The 22,604-nt window shown below is 44.4% G+C and overlaps 1 protein-coding gene across 23 annotated transcripts in view; it reads right to left on the bottom strand.

Annotated features, from left to right (window-relative positions):
* LOC135243619 (T-cell leukemia homeobox protein 1-like) overlaps positions 1-21,763 on the bottom strand; it is a 96,666-nt gene extending 74,903 nt beyond the window's left edge. For 10 of the 23 annotated variants that reach the window (XR_010326705.1, XR_010326706.1, XR_010326703.1 and 7 more), the window contains exon 1: positions 21,507-21,654. The gene's annotated coding sequence lies outside the window, so the exon portion shown is untranslated. The other 13 variants (XR_010326723.1, XR_010326725.1, XR_010326743.1 and 10 more) reach the window with 8 other exon arrangements.
* Positions 21,764-22,604: the final 841 nt, after the last annotated feature.

Here is a 22,604-nt window from a genome sequence, read left to right as displayed (position 1 = left end):
AGACCCACCTCTTGTCACCGGAGACCAGAAACACCCTGGCTTCCTGACATGGGCATGGTCTGGCCCCCCCTCCCCAGATGAAGTGCGGCTTGAATGATGTATTTTTGTTCCCTTTAATGACAGGAAAAGGTGTTAAACTGAAGTGTTTAATTAACCCTACCGTGGGCTGTCTGTCACGAGCGCCCATTCCGCCTTGATTGAGACCTGGGCGCGCCACCGCGGAGGCAGCGGGAAACTGATAACGTGAAGCCACGACGCAAGATTGCTTTTTTTAAAATTCCATTTTATGGGTCACTGCTTTGAATTCATTACCGACTGCAAAGACATTCAGCGGTAAGAATAATGCTCTCTTCCTGCGCGGGGAAGAATTGTGTGCGCTGGGGCGGAGGGAATTAATATGTGACATCTTTATCTACTTTTAATTTCGGCCATAAATATCATACGCTTTATCTGCAGATCTGCAGAGGACAGATTGATTTTATATAGGCAGTAGTTCTGTCTCTCATATCTTGCAGCAAAAACCAGTTGATTAACCCAGCTCTGGATGCCGTTGGATTTTTTCCTCGTCAGATAACTCACAATTTTAAATCATTTAGCAATTTAAAATGCATCCAATCAGAGCTGTTCTTTTTCATATCATGAGTAATGTGAATGGGTTATTTTTTTAGGTGGATAGTAAACAAACAAAAAATATGGGTATGCAGAAATAAGGACAAATTTGGTAAAGGAGTAAAAATAAATAAATAAATAAATAAATAAATAAATAAATAAAAAAATCAATACGAACTGCTCTCTCCAGGCCGAAATATTTACCCTCCATCTATCCTGGATAGCCTACTGATGGCGGAAACCGTTCTGTGTGAGGTTTACGTGCGATCAGAATCGCGAGCCGCTTCCGTTTAATCAATAGGCACGGTATGACAGCGGGTCAGCAGTCACCATCGCCGTGACTTAGGATGCCGTCGGAAAATTTGCTTAAAGCCCACACCAATTAACTTCAGGATGATTAATGCCCGCGCGGATGAGCGAGAGGGCCTGCCTCTTTTGTGCGCGAGAGCGAAAGCTCAGCTGTTGAGCAAAGGAGGCGGATTCCTCGGAATAAATCCGCGGGGCTCCGGGTCCGCCCACCCTTTAATGATTATGTCAATCTGCGCAAACACACACACATTGGAGCTGTCAGGGGCCAATCAATCAGACAGGGGGTTTGTCAAAGGCTCTGGGGGCGAGATTAACGAGGCCGCAACAATAACGAGTGGGATTTGCATAGGAAATTGCCCTAATCTCGGGAAAGCGATAGCTCGGAGGTCGGGGCTGTTTTGTTATTGGCACCGCCCTGCGTTTAAGGCCCTCAAGGACGTGGACCCGCGCCGGACCTTTTGTGCCCCCCCCCCCAAAAAAAAAGCCGATTCTCGTGGCACAGCGGTCATATTAAGGGCCCTCAAATTGAACATTCGCTGTTGATTACTCTTGAGAACACACTCAAAAGGTAACCGTTATTATATGATTATCATTATCATATTTCATATGTTGAACCGAGTTTATTCTTTTTTTGCAAAGCATATTCGTTGATGCTCATACAGTGATATGCCCAGTGTTAAAATCAGCTCTTACCAAGTTTATATGAGTCCACTACGGCCAGAGTGGACTCATATAAAAATCTGTTTAGAGTTGAATTAACACTGGACATTTTATTATAATAAAGGGAATTTATGAATTCTGATTGAGGTTAGGCATCTGGTCAGGTAAGACCAGCTTTGTACAGAGCACTCTGCAATGGCCCGATTTCATTTTGGAGAAGAAGTCGCTCACTGGATAATAATGATTGTGTACTCCACATTACATAATTGTACTACATGATCTGTTTCTTGCCATAACCATGTACTGAAAAGATGGGGAGAATACAAAAACAAGGCTTAAGCCCCATTAACAGAGATGCAGGATAATGCGCTGAGGAAAAACACGAAAGGAAAAGTACTTATATTTGTTCAGACGGCTGAAAACAGTTTTCTAAAAGCAGAAACATGCATTTTGTGGGATGGCTACATTTTGCAACACAAGCCATTTAAGATGTATGGATGGAAAAGATAAAATTTCACAAAGCCCCCCATTTAATGTCCTTTTCCACATCTTATGTTTACAAATGCCTCATTTGTGGCAACGGCAATTAGCTAAATGTTGACTATCAAATGAAAAAGCCAATTGAGCGAATTTGCCATTGAGTTGATCAAATACTGATTAAGATTATCCCAGGAACTTTTTAGCTAAGTTTTTTTTATTTTTTTTTTTACTTTTTTTGAAAACTTTCTCTCACTTTTTGGGACACCCAACCATACTGGAAGAGTGCAGACTGAGACACAGGCCTGCATGAATACATGCAGCTACCTGCCATTGTTGTGGCAGACATTACAATTACAATTATGGGCATTTAGCAGACATGGTTATCCAGAGCGACTTACACATCTTTCTCAGTTTCACAAATGTCAATAAATTTTAAAATAAATATTTATACTGAAGCAATTCCAGGTATCCACCTGGTTCAAGGGTACAATGGCAGCATCTGACTTGGGAAATGAACCTGCAACCTTCTGGCAGGCTCCCTATTGGCCACTGGAGTTGCTATGTCCCGCTTGAGGCGGGAAATATACAGCCAAATAACAATAAATAATAAAAACCCTACCTTCCTCAGTAACACCAATTTACAGTTCTACCCACCAGTCTCCCAGGCACTCCATTCAAGACTGTGGACCACACCACCACAACCAGGTACTAGTAGGTTAGCAGGACCTGCTACCTGGATGGTCCCAAAGTCATTCAAAACATTCCTCTAAACTATATAATGTTTAAAGAGCCCGGATTAAACTGTGCTGTATGTCTAATATATTTTGTTGTAATCTCTTAATCTACAGCTATGCTATTTTTTAAGAGCCTATGGTGATATTTGTTTTTGAACTTGTTGAATTACTATCTAATAGCGCTTCATTTTCTTTAACAAACCACACAATCCCAGTTATGTTCACAATCATGTGAAATTGGATTAAACTTGACTGAGTCACCATTACACGTTTTCTAGCGCAAATCCAAATTGAACAACATTTAAATATAAATTGTTTTGTAGGAGACAGAGTCAGCCGCAGACACAGAGGGGTTGCCAGCTTCACTCTTTCACCACAAAATGAGTCTCCCTGACACTTCCCGTGAAAAACACAGGAGGCGCTACAGGCCGCCCCTGAGCCGCTCTCGGGCAAGCACATGACCACACGCCTTCCCGCCAAATGAGACAATGACAAATAAAACGACGCTTTTTCCCTTCCTCCTGCTCCTCCTTCTTCTTCTTCTATTTTATGAAGTCTAAGTAGACGAACTCCAGGAAGTGGCGACAAGCAGTTCACAACCCCCTTCGCCCCTCCCACATCCAACCCCTCTGAGGTGCGGTCGGGCTGGAACACAAAAGCACGCGGCGCATGGGCACGTCCTCCTCGTCTTGGCGACATGACCAGAGTGCCATCTGGCTTTTTCAAGAGACAATTCCCTCCCATTCAGGAGAAACACATGGGGGTCACCGGTGGAGAAAGGGGTCAGACTATTTAAAGTGCTCCTCTTCAGCGGTCTGAAGGCACACTGGTCCGCGCGGACGTTTAAAGTGTCACAGACATGACAGAGAAGGGTCCTCTCGGCAGGGGGGTGGGGGTGGGGGTGGGGGGTGTACCAGCTGCCAGATTTTTGCCAGCTTGCTCCCCGATTTCGCGCGTGTGGCATTCAGACGAGCACTCCTTTAAAATGTAATTGGCTCGCTGAGAATGACATCTCTGGGGGGGGGCCGGGGGGTCAGGGGTCACGTCCCCTCCAGGTATCATAACAGCGAGGTGGATATATCTGGTTGCTATGGTTAACCAAAAAAATGGGTCAGAAAAAACAGGTCCCTTAAGGATCACAGAGGAGGGCGGGGGATAAAAGTGCTTTTACTGCAAAAAAAAAAAATGGATTTACAACATGTACTGAGGCAACTCAGGCAGAGATATTGAAAAAGACACAAAGTTTATCTGTGATTTAACTCTAGTTTGAAGAAGAGGAAGGAAGTAACATTTGTGTTCTTTCACTAAACCTTTAAGAACTAGAAATATCCGACTATGGTTGTTGTACTACTTGGATATGACAACACACTATTCCTTACCTCGGTAGGTATGTATACAACATATCAAAAACATGCATTTCTATTTTATAAATAGACACAATTTCATAATGATCATATTATATAGTAATGTAATGTAATGTAATGTATAGATTATATATCCTTTGCGTGTAACATAACAGAAATGACAGAAAATAAAATAACATATGTTTGTACCAGCATACTTCTTGACATACTGCCAATAATGAAAGCCTAATTTTCATATACCACATATATATTTATGATAGATTTACATATATATATATATATATTTTTTTTTTTAATCGGTATTTTGTAAATAATTTATGTTATTAAGGGTAGAGAATGAGCTGAGTAACTGTGATCATTCTAATGAGGGAGGGGCCAGGGACCGGTCGTCCTGTCCCTTGCACCTCCATGGCCTTTTTCGAGGGCGAAACCTGGAGATCTCCGTTCATTTAATTTACATTTAAAACATTCTGCTTTGCATGGGGCTGGACGCAGGGGTCCGGCAGGCGACTTTAATTAGGTCAATGTCAAAAGAGACGCGCGGGTCAGCAGTTCCTTCGCTTGTTTATTTATTTATTTATTTTTTTTTTCTTTCCTTTCCCGTTTGACAGACTGCTACCACCCCCCACCCACCCCCACCCCCAACCACCCAACCTTCAGACCGCAATTTAGCCCGAACAGGAACACAGGAACAAGCCTCCACACACCAATCTAACGCTGCCACTGTTAGTATAGACTTTCTCATAAAGAGAGAAAATTTGTCCAATCAATCCCTTTTAGTGCGTTATATGTTTCACCTGACAACTTAAGTCTCTATTGATTAACCATTACTTTGTCGGATAATCTCAGTCAGCAGGGTGCGATAAAGGATTAAACCATTATCAAAATGCTCCAACGGTTCTCCTCTCAAAATTACTTTTGTGCAAGAGGACGGATTTCATTAATGAGATTAGACTCATATATTATATCTTTTTCCACCGCTGCCTAATTACAGAAGGGCTGTGGAAGCAGAGTAGGTGTCAGAGAGGCTCAGTGCCGTACAGCGCCTTCTGCATTTCAATTTATCTGGGTCAAAATTAGACAGGTTTTTTTTTTTTTTTCCCCCGGTCTGTTTGACTAAGAAGTGGTCCCTGCTATTTTCACTTCGACAAGCCATCCATTTTCCCCATTTATTACAGATGGAACCAATATCGGGTTATTGCAGCTCTGCAGTGGGGTCTCAAGGTTTTTTTTTTTTTAGCCGACCGACTGCTGGCTTGCGAGGTGTTCTGGGAACGGTGGAGACTTCCTGGTTAGGTCTCACATCTCAGGTTAGAAGACTGTTGCTGCATTGTTAGGCAAAGCACTTCACACAGTGAGCCACTTCAGTAAATAAGCCAACAGCTGCATAAACACGTAATAAAAAAATGAAAGCTATGTAAAACTGCTCTGCACCGGGGCCTATGCCAACCGCAGGAATTAAAATAAAATTTGATGATCGTGCGTTATAATTGCTATGAGACCAGTGTTAAGGTGTAAATTTATAGGTGTGCTCGTCTTTTACAGAACTGTGTTCCTTTTTTTACGCTGGCTGGTCAAATATTACTGAAACGATATTTGGGTATAATTTTACCTCCTCAAAAAGTGGACAACCCGCAAAACGAATGTCTGCATCCAATGCATCTGACCACACGCTTCACACAACATTTAATCACACACCAGCAGGTGAGAACATCTCTCTACTCAGGTAACGATTCTCTCCTGTAATCTGTATTTAATTTTTTTTTGTACGGTTAAGTCTGTATGGTGAATGCCAAAATGTCTTTGAGGCCAATGGGGATTCAGGTGAACCTCAAGTAGTTGGCTGAACCTCACAACTCCACCCATCACCCATACCATCACCCCTCACCCACCCCCTCCCCCCCCCCCCCCCCAGTGTAAACTGGCGTTAATCTGCAGCAATGATGAGGGGGCGTGGGGGAAGGGAGTGTAGCGAGGAGGGACAGTTCGAGAAGCACAGCAGCCAGGAAGTTCCACCCGCCTCCTCCAATCACACACTGGAAATAACCCCGGCGGATTGGTGGGGCCGGCCATCAATCAGGCTCATTCGTGGGGGGGGTGGGGGTGGGGGCGGAGGGGGGGGGGCGGGGAGGGGAGGTACTCAATGCGCAGGCAGTGCAATTGGCGGGCCTGTAATTGCATTGTCAGGGGCCAAAAAAACAAGCCTGCTTCACCAACAGACATCTGGCAAGGAGACAGTGTGAGACATGTTGTTAGGGGAGAGAGACTGAGGCAAGACAAATAGAATTACCGGCGGTGTGGGGCGGTGGGCGGGATCCTAGCCTGCCTAATCTCACCGATGGGAGCGAGCGGCTGTTGTAACCCAATTACAGGGGCATAAGCAATTTGTTAGACACTTCGCATAATGTAACCGTTTCCCAATAAACTCCGACTTGTAATGGCGTCGCCGAGCGGCGGGCGCGAGCGCATAAATCTGAGGAAACGGAGGGAAGGCGGAGTTTTAAAAGTGTGCAGCTGGGGGGCGAGGAAGAGCGGCTGCATCAGCACATCCTCCGAGTTTATCTCTGGCCTCGGCGCAGAGTCGTAATGTTTATTCGCCCTTTCCTCACTTGCCTCTCTCTCTCTCTCTCTCCCTCTCTCTCTCTGCCTCTCTCTCCCTCACTCTGCCTCTCTTTCTCTCTCTCTCTGCCTAACTCTCCCTCTCTCTCTCTCTCTCTGCCTAACTCTCCCTCTCTCTCTCTCCCTCTCTCTCACTCACTCTCTATCTCTCTCTCTCTCTCTCTCTCTCTCTCTCACTCTCCCTCTCTCTCTCTGCCTAACTCTCCCTCTCTCTCTCTCACTCTCACTCTCTCTCTCTCTCTCTCTCTCTCTGTCTCTGCCTCTCTCTCCCTCTCTCTCTCTCTCTCTGCCTAACTCTCCCTCTCTCTCTCTCTCTCTGCCTAACTCTCCCTCTCTCTCTCTCACTCTCCTCTCTCTCTCTCTCTCTCTCTCTCTGCCTCTCTCTCCCTCTCTCTCTCTCTCAAATTCAAATTCAAATTCAAATTCAAATGCTTTATTGGCATGACATATTTAAAAATACATATTGCCAAAGCGTAGTGACAACAGCAATCAACTAAGTAAGAATATATAATCAAAAGGAAAAAGAAGACAAGCAGCATCAATGATAACAGCACAAATGATAGGAACATAATACTTATCTATTAACTGAATTAAACTAATTATATTATATACATGCACACATACACACACATACATATATATATATACATACATATACACACATACATATACACTCTCTCTCTCTGCCTCTCTCTCCCTCTCTCTCTCTCTCTCTGCCTAACTCTCCCTCTCTCTCTCTCTCTCTCTGCCTGATTCCTCTCTCTCTCCCTCTCTCATCTCCTGCCTATCTCTCCTACTCTCCTCTCCTCTCCTCTCTCTCTCACTCCTCCTCTCTCTCTCTCTGCCTAACTCTCCCTCTCTCTGCCTCTCTCTCTCACTCACTCTCTCTCTGCCTCTCTCTCTCTGCCTAACTCTCCCTCTCTCTCTCTCACTCACTCTCTCCTCCTATCCTTCTGCCTCTCTCACTAAAAAAAAAAAAAAAAAAAAAAAAGAAATGTAAAAAAGCATGCAGAAGCTAAAGCGTTGGCACCTCGGATGCCAGCGATGTTAATTGGCGCCATATGCAGTCAAGGATCAAACCGCTAAAGAGGTTTTTTTTTCGAGCGTCTACACGAGAGTCTCGTCTCTGCCAGAACGCGGTATGATTAAAAAGATATACTGTCGGTCACATGCGCGAGGGCTGAATGAATTTGGTGCCAAACGTACCCTTCATAGCAGGAGACTGGCAAAGGCAGTTGGGTAGAGAACAGCTTCATCGAGGATTTTTCTTATTCATTCTATCAGATTAGAAATCAAGGTGCACCTGAAAATTTGGTTTGAAGTACAGTAATAGAGTCAAGATGATTAAGCTGATAATATTTGAAGTGACTCATAACTTAAATTTATAGCTTCTTTTTTTTTTTTTTTTGCTCACTTGCGAGCTGTTGTTTCTGGGGAGGGCTTACAGCAGTACATTAAGGTGATTCACTGATGCCCTGGTCTGGGATTTCAATTTGGCTAATCCCTGTATGAATGTAAAAAAAAAAAAAGGCTACTACATCCCACTGTCTTAGTCAGTGCTAGTCAAAGAAGACATGTGAAACAGGCTGTCCTAGGGAGAGAAAAAAACTAAACAACAACAACAACAAAAAAACGGAACGAACAGTAAAAAAGAAAAAAAAAAAGCGCTTTCCTTGTGATTGAAAATCTGGCACTCAAGGTCAGACAGAACCAGGATGGGGTTGATGAAATGATAACAGCAGGGGTTGGGGGGTTGAGGTGGGGGGGCGAGGGGGGGGGGGGGTTGGGGGGGATACTAGTGGCAGTCTGCAGCATACTTCTCCTGTAGGGCTCAAGGTCACATTAGGCCCTGCTGGGGGAGAGTGAGTGGATGGATCTCTTCCATGTACTCCAGCACCAGAGGCCATCAGACGCACAGAGAAACATCTAAACACAAAAGACTGTTCAGAATTTAATTATGTCTCTCTCTACCTCACCCCACCCCCCGCCTTCTCAATTATACACACACAAGCACACATTCTCCCTCTCAGATCCCCCCCACCTCTCTCTCTCTCTCACACACACCTCTGACACTCTCTTTCTCTCACACATTCTCTCTCCCTTTCACTCTCTCACACCTATTCTTTCTCTCACACACAAATACACCTATACCTGCTCTCTTTCTCCAACTCACATATTTTCTCTCCCTTTTGCTCTCTCTCACATGGCCTTTCTCTGTACAGACTTCTCAATGCATTAGTCAAGTTCAGCTAATTACTAAATGAAAATACATGAAGTAACACTTCGTAAAAAAAAAACATTAGCACTAAAAATGTAAAAGAAAGTCAATCATATAATGGGAAAAGAAGATGTGGTTTGTTCCACCCACACTAAACCCTTCTATACTGTGGTCCATTTACGCAGGGCTGACCCTATTGAAAAAAAAAAAAAAAAACATGTTGCGCGCCCTTAACGGCGCCCCTGATGCGGTAATAAAAACGCTCAGGGATTGATCACGAAATGACGAAACTGCAGTTTCCCCGAAATGGACGTCACTGGAGCCGGCTCGCGCGCGGGCTTCGGGGATACATTACCGCGAGCTGCCGGCGGTAATTTGCATGCGGTGTAGCCGCCAACCGCCTATCCGCCTTCGCGCGTTTCGCACTTCTGCTGAGTAAGCAGGACTGCTTAATGTGTGAAGCGGGACGTGCCATAGCGTTTATCAGACTTACAAGACACCATTTAACCTGCATTAGGGTCCCAGCAAGATGAGATTATTATATGTTGCTCAAGATAATATTGCCCACCAATAATATAGGAGAGAATAATAACTCTCAATGTTATTGGTGTGATGTAACCAGCAATTTCAAAGCAGCTCTCACAGACGGTGGTAAAGAACAAAGAATAGCACTAGGCCTATGTCTAATATAGCAAAAAAAAAAAAAAAAAGATTCCACTTAATCCTATCATTCTACAATATTGGGCAAATTGCACAGGACATTGTTAAGTACACAATATAACAATATATATTTTAAAAAATGGTGTTAAATACACTAATTGTCAACTGAGACTTTAAAATTAAATAATTATCATTATTGGTAAAAAATAATTTCAGTTTTTTAATTTTACATATATTGAATTTATGAATTATGCCTTATGCTACTTATTAAAAACAGAAATTAATATAGGCAGATACAAAGTAGCATAAATTAACTAACCATATAACAGAGTGGAGACAGATATATATTTTTTAGGTTTATAATTGACTTCAAGTAATTACTATAAAGTTCATTAATTCTATGCTTATTTGTGTAATTTGGATTGATATCACCGCCCCCACCCCCACCCCCCCCCCCCACCCCCACCCATATTCAGATGGGGCCCCAGCTCCGGACGGACGACGGAATACGACACAGAGCGGAAAGAAGAAAAAAAAAAAACGAAATCGATGCTCATCCTTTTCATTCTGTGATGCGCTGAAGTGGAGATAATTAGATGCTACATCACCGAGATGGAGGACAGTTTGCAGACCTGATTAGGACGAGCGCTCGCATCCATTGTCTCAACTGGCTGGGAAGCGGCGATCGGGCCGCCCTCCCATAACTAATGGTTGATTTGCGCCGAGCTGACAGTGAGCTGTGTGTGTTATTTTGTCCTGATATTATAATAATAAAGAGAGCAAATTAGAACAATCAATTTACACGGGTAGTTCTTGATTGGAGGAGATGGGCAATATGGCCAAGGGTAATCCATCTTGGGAGGCTTGTCACATTAATGGAAGCGGTTTTCAGAGCCGGTGGGGCTGGGCAGGGGTGGGGGGGGGGGGTTGGGGAAGACGGCAGCCAATGGCAGCCGGATGGGGTGGCGGGTGGCAGGGGGGATTGGGGGGGGCAGCACATGGGGGTATCATTCTGTGATCAACCGTTCAATTAGAGGGAGAGGCGATAAACAGAGTGATGTATGCGAGGCTCCAGCCGGCTCCCTTGGCCTGCTTCGCTTCCCTAATGACCGCGCGGGGCCCGGTGCGACTGCCGCCGCGCCGCCGACGCCCTCCCGCACCCTCGGCCCCGCGTCGCCAACTATCCATATTCCCCGTAATCATCGGTGTCAGGGTCACGCAGATTAGCGCAAGTAACAGAACGCGCGCGTTACCGAGGAGGGGAGGGAGGAAAAAAAAAAAGAAGAAGAAAAAAAAACGGTCGTAACGCATGGAGGTCGCGCGATGGAAAGAAGCATCAATAGATTAGCTGTATTATATATGATGTCATCCAGCCGTATACAGCGCGCGGGCAGAAGTGTGATTACCGCCGCTGCTCCCCATGAATCGTGGAAATAGAACTGCGATCTCTTTACGACCGGCAGAAAGGTGATTAATATGTAGCTTCTGGTAAATTAATAAATGTTCGTGTGTACACTTGTGAGTTATGTTTATTGCACGGTGCAATTCTTAAGATTTGCTGCAATGTAAAGGTGCATCCTACAGTTATTGCTAATACAGAGCACAGAAGACTTATCTCGGCTGGTGGTGGACACGGACAGCGAGAGGATTCATAACACAAGTTTGCGAATCCTCAAAATGGCGCTGACTGGTTTCGTTTCATCTTCCCAGACTAACGGCTAAAGCCCAGTGTAACACAACGATGTGAATTTGCCTATGTGCAGTTGTTCTGATTTTGAGTCACATATTTTAATATTTATATTCCAGCAAGAAAGAACCAAATGATTTTCATCTTTACTCCCGTCTTAACTGAAAAAACTCAGATCCTTTAATGTAACAATCCAGACAGGAAATGCTGAATGGAAGAAAACACTTCACACTGAGTTGCTGCTTTAGCAAAGAGCGAAATCAAAGATAAACACGCGATAAAGACCAGATGGTGGGCTCTACACATTTAAATGAAACAAGAGCTGTTCACGTTTCTCTTGACCAAAAACGGACCCGATAGCCTCTTACTTCCTCCATGGCAGTTTCAAGTAGGCCGTAGTACTGTCACATGACCAGATCAGTGAGTACTAGGCAACCACTCAAAGCCCCAGAAAAGGAGTGCCGAGGATATTCTTTTTTTGGGGGGGGAACTTACGTCGCCAGATCTAAATAAACGGAATGTCTTTTTCCACGGCTAATTTATTTGGCCTTCTGACGTAGACTTATCGGCGTATTACCGCCACACAAGGGAGCAAACTGCCACATAAGAGCGCCGAGCAGCTGCAGTCGCACAGTGTGAGGCGCGCGGCATCGCGAGGTCTCAACCACGACGCCATGCTGAGCACCGTCTCACCACGGCAGTTAGCAGGCCTGCACTCTCTGTCTCTCTCTCTCTCCCTCTCTCTCCCCCTCTCCCTCCCTCTATCTGTCTCTCTCTCTCTCTCTCTCTCTCCCTCTCCCTCCCTCCTCTCCTCTCCCTCTATTTTGATACAGATTTAAAAGTGTGCGCTAGCTGAACAACCCCTGCTTCTATTTCAGACCATGGGACTCCAGTGCACTTTCTGCCCCCCCCTGCAGCGCCAGAGGCTGTGGATGTATTTCCTAGCCTGGCCAGAAGAGGGCACTGTCTCTGTGTGCATGTAGCCGAGTGTGGGCAACTCACTCCCCCTGCTGCCTCTACGTAAGCACTACAGTTAGTGCCCCCTGAAAGCATATCCTGTATCTATATCACACACACGCATATATATGCATACATGCACACACATAAATATGGCCACATACATGCATACACACACACACACACACACACAGGGGAATATAGGATTTGTGTTAGCACAAGTTATACAGTACCAGTGTATATGACTAGCTATGTCAATGTATTCATGGTTGTTTTATCCTTTTATGTATATGTATCCACGCTCTCTGTTCAACAATCTTGGACATAAGGGGGCGCTATACAAATAAAAGTTATTTATTTATTTATTGATTTATATTATTTTGTGACACACACAATTCAGAATAAGGACATTTTTGCCATTGATATTACTGGTCAATACAGTGCATTTTTCTGATGCGTGTGTGTGTTAGGTTTGTAAATTTTATGTTGCAGAATAAGTCCCGTATGAAAAAGGTACATCTGGCCAAGTAAAACTATTAATGAAACGGAAGTTGTAGACATTTTAAAATCACAAATGACAGCAAAACAGCCCAGTATTTTGCAACTTAAAGGTAAAAGAAACCTAATAATTTCAGTCACCTGGCTGGGTCACTGGAACAGTCATGAAGGTTCCAATGAGACTCTTTGAATAAACATAGTGTGAAATTACATTTTGTTTCTAGTGATAATTTCACACTATTGTGTAGACAGTTCACACTACTGTGTAGACAATAATAATGAAAATGGGAATCAGTAGAATACAACGGTGATTACACGATTGTCAGCCGATTTTGATTACGTGCTACAGGTAGTCCCACTGTCAGTGTGCATTTTATGGTTATCATCACCATTTTTGTCGTCATCTGTCATCGTCTCCATAGTAACCATCGTCACGATCATTACCAACACTGTCAACACCTTCCCCACCACTCACCATCACCGTCACCCTCAGTGTAGCTGTGGTTGTGAAAAAGAGGCAAAAAACTACAAATACAATAATGCCTTCAGTTCTGTCGGCTTTTTACAGTCAGTCTCTGTCTATATTTATGCCACAAAATATACCACGGGGGAGGCGTTTAGAGTTGTAGTCATCAATCAAGCTCACACTTAACACGATCAGGTCTGCAGCAGTCCCTCTGCAAACAATGGGAGACAGCGAGATCCCCCCATAATTAGGAAAATAAGAAATGAGCATTTGGCTTTGACGGCTTCAGAACAGGAAGAGAGGATTGATAGAAGTCCCTGGGTCTTATTTTTTTATTCCATTACACATCGCGTACGGTATTAAGATTTATGTCCCATTAATGCTCTGCTATTTTTAGCGAGACCCCCACTGAAGGTTTTCTGATGTACGTAATTCATCACATAACATCGTATCAATTCAAGCACATATCGAGGAAGCAGCAGCCACTGTATGCCAAGGAATTACCTTCAGATGAGAAACAGGAAACACTTTGTTAGCTTTTTAAAAATAGCTTGTGTCCTCCAGGGTGGCACGTCCAACAACACCAGTCTACTAAGACACAGTGGTCCGGATTTCACATCCCAGCCAATCAGGGCCCACTGAAAAGTATGCTCCTGAATATACTCAGCGAAACCCCTGAAATACGTATATCATCCCAGGATTTTAAGTACACTAGATTTACAGAAAATTTTGCAGACTTAAAAACGCTCTTGTTCAGCGTACTCGGCAACTATACTCAATAGTAGACAAGTGCGCAGATTCGGACATGTGCCCCAGGGAGGGAGGGATGCAGTAGACAGCAGTGTATTCTCTGCCTTATTGCACAAGAGCGCCACCTCTGGTCAGTCAGGCACCTGCCTGCACAGACTATAGCAGGGGTGGCCAATCCTACCCGAAAAGGGCCGGTGTGGGTTTTTGCCTTAGCCCAGCGCCACGAGAACCGTTTCGACTAATTAACTAATCGTGGTCTTCGATCACGGCCTCGATAAGTATAGTAAGTAGTGTCTTACCGCTGGGCTGGGACAGAAAACTGCACCCACAATGGCCCTTTTCGAGTAAGACAGGACACCCCTGGGGTACAGTGCGGGGGCCTCCTCCTGTACAGTCACTGTGCACCTCAGGTGGCAGGCTGCAGAGAGCATTAACAAAATGGCGGGAAGCCTCATGGAACCGCCATTTCTCTACCTCCCGGAGTGACAGACAACGCTGTTGCCAAGGGAACAACTGGCCATTATAAATATGGACACGAGTAAAAAAATTGTGGAGGTAACACATTGCTTGGAGTTTTGAATGTAAACTTATCCTCCCTCACTTGCAATCGTTCGAAAGTTTCAGAAAGCACGTTTAAATATTAAATTAACTCAGCGCTTTCACCTTGGACTTCATTTAATCTTTTTTGTTTGTTTGTTTTACTCATTATATCTAAAAGAAAAAAGTGGGTGCTTACACAGGATTTGTAACATTAACTAACATCTTAAATGCCCTCACCTGAGGGTAGCAAACAACAGTAAAAAATAAAATAAAATTGAAAGAAAAATAAATAAATAAATAAAAAATATAATGCACTTTGGAGATTCCAATCTCAGATAAGGGTGTATTTTTTAAGGGGACCTGTCACATCTATGAAGGAAAAGGTCATCTCGGTGGATAATTGTCTTTTTTTTCTGTTCAGCTGTAAGAGGATGGCAGTAACTTTAATACCCCTCCTGGACTTCTATTGATTTTTTTTTCTTTATTTCTTTCTTGCCTCTCGCTCGGCTTCTGTACATTAAAACGGAAAATGTTGAAACCGCTAGAAATGTTTCATCTGAGAGCAGAGACGATAAATAAATCGGGTTTCGGTGCCACGTGTCCCCAGCCAGGTTCACCTCTCCCCCCCATGAGCTGCAAAATACATAAACAGGGACATAATGCTGATTACACACACGCATAAAGGGCTCCCAATGTGTCCCGCCTCCATTCACTCAACAGCACTCACTACCTTATGAGGATAAATCGCCATGGCACGATGCGGAAAACACACTCAATTATAAAATATTTACAGACAAAGACAATTAACTGTGAATCAATACAAAAGAGTAAAAAGAACTTTGGTTTTAACAGGATAAGGCCACACAAGACCATATTGAAAAACGACACCAGCTAATGGTTTCTAATTTGATAAAAATGAACATGATGACTGAAAATTAAACATTAAATTGACAACAATTTCATCTACAATTAAAGAAAACATTAAAATCAGGTTCAGCACTCAGAGAATATGTGGAGTAATTCTAGTGAAAACAGGATCCAGTGAGTTACAGGCTTGGATGGGAACATGCAGTCGCAAACTGCTTTGGCAGTCATTACAATCACATAGCAGATGCTAAGCTCAAATGTTGTGGTAAATTGGTAGCTATATCATTGCTAGTAAACTGGGCACAGGTTAGACACTCAGAATGCAAGTTTTTTTCCATCAAATTATGTACTGCTTGCGAATACACTGCAGCAGGAAAAAGGCAATGCATTTTAACATTCAAGCCATTTTCTAAAACTATACCAGTTTTCAGTTTAGTGCCAATGTGTTTTACAAGCCAATTCCCTTTATAAGTGCAGTGGCCTTACGGTCTCTGACAGCAATGTAATTACTTAATAAGCACAATAAGCACACAATAAAACCACTGGGTTGAATTTTTTGTGTACAGAAGTCTGATCCGTGATAGGTCAGAGCTGGAGTTTCCAATTCGGTAGGGGCAAAGTGAAAACCCTCTATATGCCCTGTATTTTTAATCTACAGGTATAAATTTGAAAGGTTACATTACATTTAGGCATTTCACTTGTGCTTTTGTCCACAGCAACTTACACAGCATATATTTATGTCATGCAAGCCAACTTAAACGGCTGAATGTTTGCTGAAATAACCAGGTGCGGTGCCTAGCTCAGCCTCGGAAACCACGGCTGTGCCGCCAGCCGGGAACCAAGCCTGCAACCTCTCAGTTGCAAGCGCTCAGTTTCTTAAGCATGACACTACACAGCCAGGCTGCACACATGTTAGCTGACACAGGAAGAGAGTTCATTGACCTGCTAAAAGGGAAGACAGAGGGGTAAGAGGTAGAAGTTCACTGACCTGTTTAAAGGGAGGACAGGGGGGTAGGAGGTAGGACACACCCTGAGAAATTCTACTCCTGCTTAACAGGAAAGGGTGAGAAATTAACACCAGGCAGATGTTGGTGAATGTTTATTTGCGGCTGATAGGTTTGTCTACACTACCAGCCGATTTTTAGCAGGTAACCACCCATCATTCAGAAGTCCTGCTCTATTCTGAATATCCAGTTGTCTGGTGAAACGGTGAAACTGCCTGAATGGATTTTGGGATGCACCAGCCACTGTGGCCAGTGGACAAAATAAAAAAGTCAAGTTTCCTGTCCTGAAAGTGATAGAACTCTTGGGAACAGTGTTCCAGGTCACACAGAGGGGCAGTCCCTCAGAGCATTTATAACATTCATATCACATCACCGGGTGTTTACCTTCAACTCAGCCAATCATCACTAGGTCCACTGGTCTCCCAAATAAGGTTAATAAAGTTATATTTGCATTAGAGAGAGAGAGAGCCTGGGCCCCTCCCATCTGTGAATAAATTAATGAATTAATCACTGCATTTATAAAGCACTTTTTCATATGCTCAACATGCTTTACTGTGATGATCTAAACTACAATATTAGTAATTATGAACCATGGATAATACCGATTAGTTATGTCAGTAAACATACACACACGTATATAAAATGTAACATTTTAACTCCAGAAAGGGGCATCCCCGAAATGAGCTGACCAAGCACCTGCTGAATGCCAGCGCACCCTGCAAGTTTCATGTTAGCGGACAGTTTACACAGCTGAGCTCCCGGTGAACAACATCATATGAGTTGCACATATATGTGATCTCACTAGCATACAGTATCTCTATCAGAGGCGTAAAGAACACATTGCCCCATGACTCAATCCCCAGTTATCTCTGCTTAGTCCTTAGTTTTGCCCAAACGTGAATCACTGGTTTTCCTCCTTGTTCTTGGAAATCTCCCCAAAACACCTTTTAGATTTCAATGCTTCATACAATACGAAGGTACAAGACACATACAGTATAGGACTATAAAGTCAGTAATTAATGTTACATTAATCGGCTGCAGATTTCTGAAAATGTGGACTGAAAGAAAGGCAGGTGTTGTACAGTAAGCACATTTGTGGGCTAGCAAGTTAACCAGCTTACAACACTTGCTCATCTATGGCCTCAAGTTCATATTTTCAGTAATACTGTCTGTAAGGAGCCTAATGTTTCTGTCAGTAGGCAGAATTAATGCACATTTTGACGTTAACATTTATCATCAGGGGCACAAAAAAACTTGACTGAAAATCAGAAGAGTGCAGACAGAAGACCTCAAAGGGGGACAGATAATTTACATGAGGACCGATGAATAACACTAAATAAAAACCACTGAGGAATTAGGAATTAATGCGGAGTGATGAGGGCTCCCCGTAAAATATATTCCGCGGCGAGAGGAAAAATCCCACCGGCAAAAAGTCGAAGCTCGAATAAAAGCGAAGTTCTCAGTCACTGTGTCCCTAATTCCCTGGGACAGAGGTTGACAGCTAATTCCACTTTGACAAATAGACCCCCGTCCCCCCCCCCCCCGCCCCTTCTCTGCCATCCCCCGTTCCTGTTCTGTACGAGATGCTCTCCGACCTCAGAAAAAAGCTCTGTCTCTTTATCCCAGCCCCAGAGCTAGGCTCAGCCTCGCTTGCCCTCTCTCTCTCTCTCTCTCTCCGATATATTCTCCTGAGCAGCAGTCTGAGGCCTGTGCGCTTATCACCACCGCCGCCGCCGCCACACGGTCCGCCACCGCGCACACGAGCGCCGCCTGCCCATTGGTCCAGCCCAGCGCGGCGTTTAAAAGAGCACGTGCGGAGTACGCATACAGAGAAAGGGCAGAGAAGCGGCAAGGCCTACGCCCGGCAGGAGGACCGAGAACATCAATGAGAGGACAGGATACGCAGGAGTCAAAGAGGACACATCTGGGGGTATCTGCTCGGTGCGTGAAGCCCCCCGCCACCCCCCCCCCTTCGAGAAAGGGGCCTGGGGGGAGGAAAGTAGTGGTGAAAATCTCTCTATGTATGAAAAATGGCATTAAGGTCGTCTCGGCAACGGGTAATCATGAGAGGGCTGCCACGCTCCTGAGAGGAGTTTCTTGTTGGAGGGACGCATTCCATCTCTCAGAAAGAATTCCACCGAAACGAATCCCTCGCGGTCCGCCAGCTTTCCGCGGTGCGAAGCGTGAAGCTGCTGGAAACATCTGCGTGTGACGATCCATCCATGCGCCCCCCCCTCCACCCCCCCGTCCACGTTCCACAGCACAACGATGTCAACCAAAGAGCTCCACACCAAGGTTTCATCCATGCAAACTTGAGGTCTTCAAGGTTGATCTGGCTTTCTTGAAGACTCTGGATAAGTAGGGAGCCCGATGAAATCACAATAATAAGAAATATCTGTTGTTAATTTAGTGAATTTACTGGAATATTTGTACATTTCATACGTGTTTTAGAGGCACTTTGACACCACCATCTTACTGTGACTCACACACACCACAAGACACACTGAGTATCTTCTCTGGTGATCCTCCGCCTGGCCTGTACTGCAGCCATACATAGCTTCTGCTTGTTTCAGGGGTTACTTTCCTTAACTTTCCTCTGCAGCATATGAAACGCATATTCAATTGGATTCAGATCTGGTGAATGACTTGGCCAGTCAAGAATTTTCCAGCTGAGCTGTGAAAAACTCCTTTGTTGCTTTAGCAGTGTGTTTGGGATCACTGTCTTGCTGTAGGATGAAGTGCCATCCGATGAGTTTTGGAGGCATTTGCTTGAACTTAAGCGGATAAGATGCCTCTGTACACCTCAAAATTAAGCCTCCTGCTGCTATCAGCAGCCACCTCATCAATTAAGACAAGCGAGGCAGTACCTGTGGCAGCCATACATGCCCACCCCCCATCACCATGTTTCACAGATGAAGGGATGCTTTGGATCTTGGGCAGTTCCTTTTGGTCTCCAGATATTGCTCTTGCCATCACTCTGATACAAGTGAATCTCATATGTCCACAAAACCTTATTCCAGAACTCTGCATGCTCTTTTAGGTACTTCACAGCAAACTGAAACCTGACCATCCTGTTTGGGACTAATAGAAGTATCTCTTAGTCCCAAACATTATGGAGCTCACTGAAAATACACAGATAACTGCTGTGGCAAACCAGCCCTTGAAGCATTGAATGAACAGCACCATGATGGCCATTGCTGATTTAACAACGCGAGGAATGAATCTACTATGTATGAATAAGCATACTATGTCTTCGAGAATTCACCGTGACTCCACATCTTGAACATCGTGGCTGTCAGCAGACCCCGTAGCCATTTCGCTAACGCCGACACAGGCAGGCCGTTAATGCCCGGCCCAGACATGCGTCTGGGGACAGCGAACGGCGTTCGGATCGGGCGCCAGGACTCACGTGTGATCAGTGTATTATGCGAACCCACTAATCGATTTTCTGAACGTATCGGCACAATGACACAGACGGCACGCGCTAATGGAGGTCATATGACAGCTCCTGTGGGGGGGCTGAGAGTTTCCTGGAGAAGCACGTGTGTGTGTGTGTGCCTGTGTGTGTGTGTGCCTGTGTGTGTGTGTGTGTGTGTGTGTGTGTGTGAGAGAGAGAGCGAGGGGGCTGCCCAGGCTAGCCTGGCTCAGTGTAATTCATTCTGGCAACACTGGGTTCTGGCCAATGAACTGACTCATCACGAGGTAAGTCAACCCCAGTCTCAAAACAACGGTAAAATACTACAATGCCAGACTCCCCCCCCAATACGAGCACACACAGCTTAATGCCTGATCAAATGTAGCACTTTGTCCTGACTGCACAGGGGGCATTAAAAAAAAGAAAAACAGGTCACACAGGATGTGTGTTTGCACGATTCAACTGCTGATCTTTATTCTTGTCCCTGGTCTGAACTTGTCAACATCCGTCAACACGTTCTCCCTTGCCATTATAAAAGAGCTTGAGATAAGGATGCAGGTTTTTCAGATACAGAAGTCTACATTTCACAAAAATAGACACACACCATCCCTCCCTTTCTTTTGTTAATATTTTCTTTACAGATTCAGGATATGTTTAGCTGGTTTATTAGCCTGGTTTTCGTCAGACTCCTTAACCATTTCAGTACCTCGCCCCAAACGGCTACGTGCGCCAGGCCACTGGATTTTAACGCGTCGATGTCGAATCTTTAAATACGCATTTGCGGTTTTAACCCCTGAACCATGCTAAAATGGTGCCACTTCACCATCCAGCTCTAATGCCTCTACCAGGGGCGTCGTAGTGGGGGGGGGGGAGTGGGACTGACTACCCAGGGCCCGAATGGGGGGAGGGCCCTCAAAAAGCCTGGGATAGATTTTGTGCTACACCCCTGGCCTCTACATTACACCCTTCTTTTACCTGTTTTTGTGCTCGTGCCACGCTTTCAGCAAGGCCCGGGAAATTGCACTAACACTGCCATGTTACCGCATTCTTGGTATATTGCTGTCTTTATAACCCAAGGGCCATGGTTATACCAACTACGATGGGTCAGTGGCCTCGCATTGAAAAAAAAGAAGAAAGAATTAACATAACACTATCCGTGACCACGGGGCCTTCGCTATACACGCTTCATGGAACGGAATAGGATATTTGTGTCCAGAAAAAAAAAAGAAAAACCCGTACGCAGTGTAGCCTGTTTTAAAGTCAAATGAAAATGACACAGTTGAAAGGGGGAACTGATTTGGGTAAAGCTAAATTGTTACCCCTAACGATAACCCTAGAAATTGTTCTGAACGGTGGTCTACGTGGCTTGCTGCTTAAGTCTTTTTTTTCAGCAAACCGCATAATCATTTCACGGCCTCCGACCGGGTCACCGGACCGCAACATTCCAACAGCTTTAAAAAGATTACTAAATAAATAAATAAATAAATAAATAAATAAATAAATCATTTACTCACAATGCAAGCATGCTTTTGAAAGTTAGCTGCTTAGACTGTTTGTTTGTTCCCAATCCTCTATTCCCTTTAAAAGTTTACACCGTAAATTGGTAAACTCTGCAATGCAAGGGTGAAAACACTGCAGTCTTTTTTTAAATAAAAAAATCGTTTTCTACCTGCGTCCTAATAACACATTCCTTCGATGTTACGAGATGTTCATGGCCGTTTTTCCACGCTGCGTGTTAAGAAAAAAAACGCCGGGTTAGTGTTTGCATCAATTCAGCGTCTCGATTAGATCAGAAGACAGACCGTTTTACTGTTTGATAACACACCCCGGGGGACTCGCGAGCGCAGGACCGGAAATAGCCGAGATGCTGCTCATGTTCATTCACAAAGAAACTGCTGACGGAGAAATCAACCAAATAAAATCTCTTTCAAGGGTGTCATTTTCACGTGACTGTAAAATGTCACTGCACGCAGGTTTTTTTCCCCCGCACACAAATATATCTGGTTGCATTTCATGAGTTGTTTACAGTGCAGACCCCATCGCCACAGATGAACGTTTTTAACATTCTTACCTCGTGATATATTTTTATACAAAATTATGTGATTTCATTTTCCTTTATTATTTTAAGTTGTGGTTTTTGGCTGGACCGCAACATTTATAGGTGCCAGCCCTATAAATGTCTGTGCGAATGTCTGTGACTGAGTGAGGGATGAAGTTACACCCTGCATGTCTGAGACTGAGTGGCTGACTGATGAAGTTACACGATTGGTCGGCCGGTTCGGTCCAGCCATATACTAGGTTTTGACCTGGTCTTGTTTCCCTGTGTAATGTAGGCTATGTGTCTTTTCTATATGTGCGTGCAGTATACCAATGCACTTAACACTCCCTCAAAGGGTTTATGTGTGAAAAAGCATCTTACTTCTGGATGAATGGCACAGCTTAGTAAGTAAACAGAGTTGCCCCCACAAACGCAAACTCTTAATGATATTCTACACCCCAACCACAAAGCCACCTACCCACTACACTTAGAACCACCCCCACCTCCTCCAAGTATGGATCCAATCCCTAACTGGATTCATCAAACTAATGATGCCCAACTGCCCCTCTATCTCCCCCCCCCCCCCACCCATGTGACCCACACAAATCACGCCCATCTGATATTCCTCACACCCCGGCGTGTGGGGGGGGGGGGCAGAAACTCTAACTCAAGCGACTGAGGGTGCTTCTCCTTCGACTCTGCACTCAAACCCTCACACAAACCGATTAT

This window comes from Anguilla rostrata, chromosome 2 (genome assembly GCF_018555375.3).
Source record: "Anguilla rostrata isolate EN2019 chromosome 2, ASM1855537v3, whole genome shotgun sequence".
NCBI classification, from domain to species: domain Eukaryota; kingdom Metazoa; phylum Chordata; class Actinopteri; order Anguilliformes; family Anguillidae; genus Anguilla; species Anguilla rostrata.
Note: the sequence above shows the minus strand (reverse complement) of the source record. Positions and strands in the feature narration are given on the sequence as shown.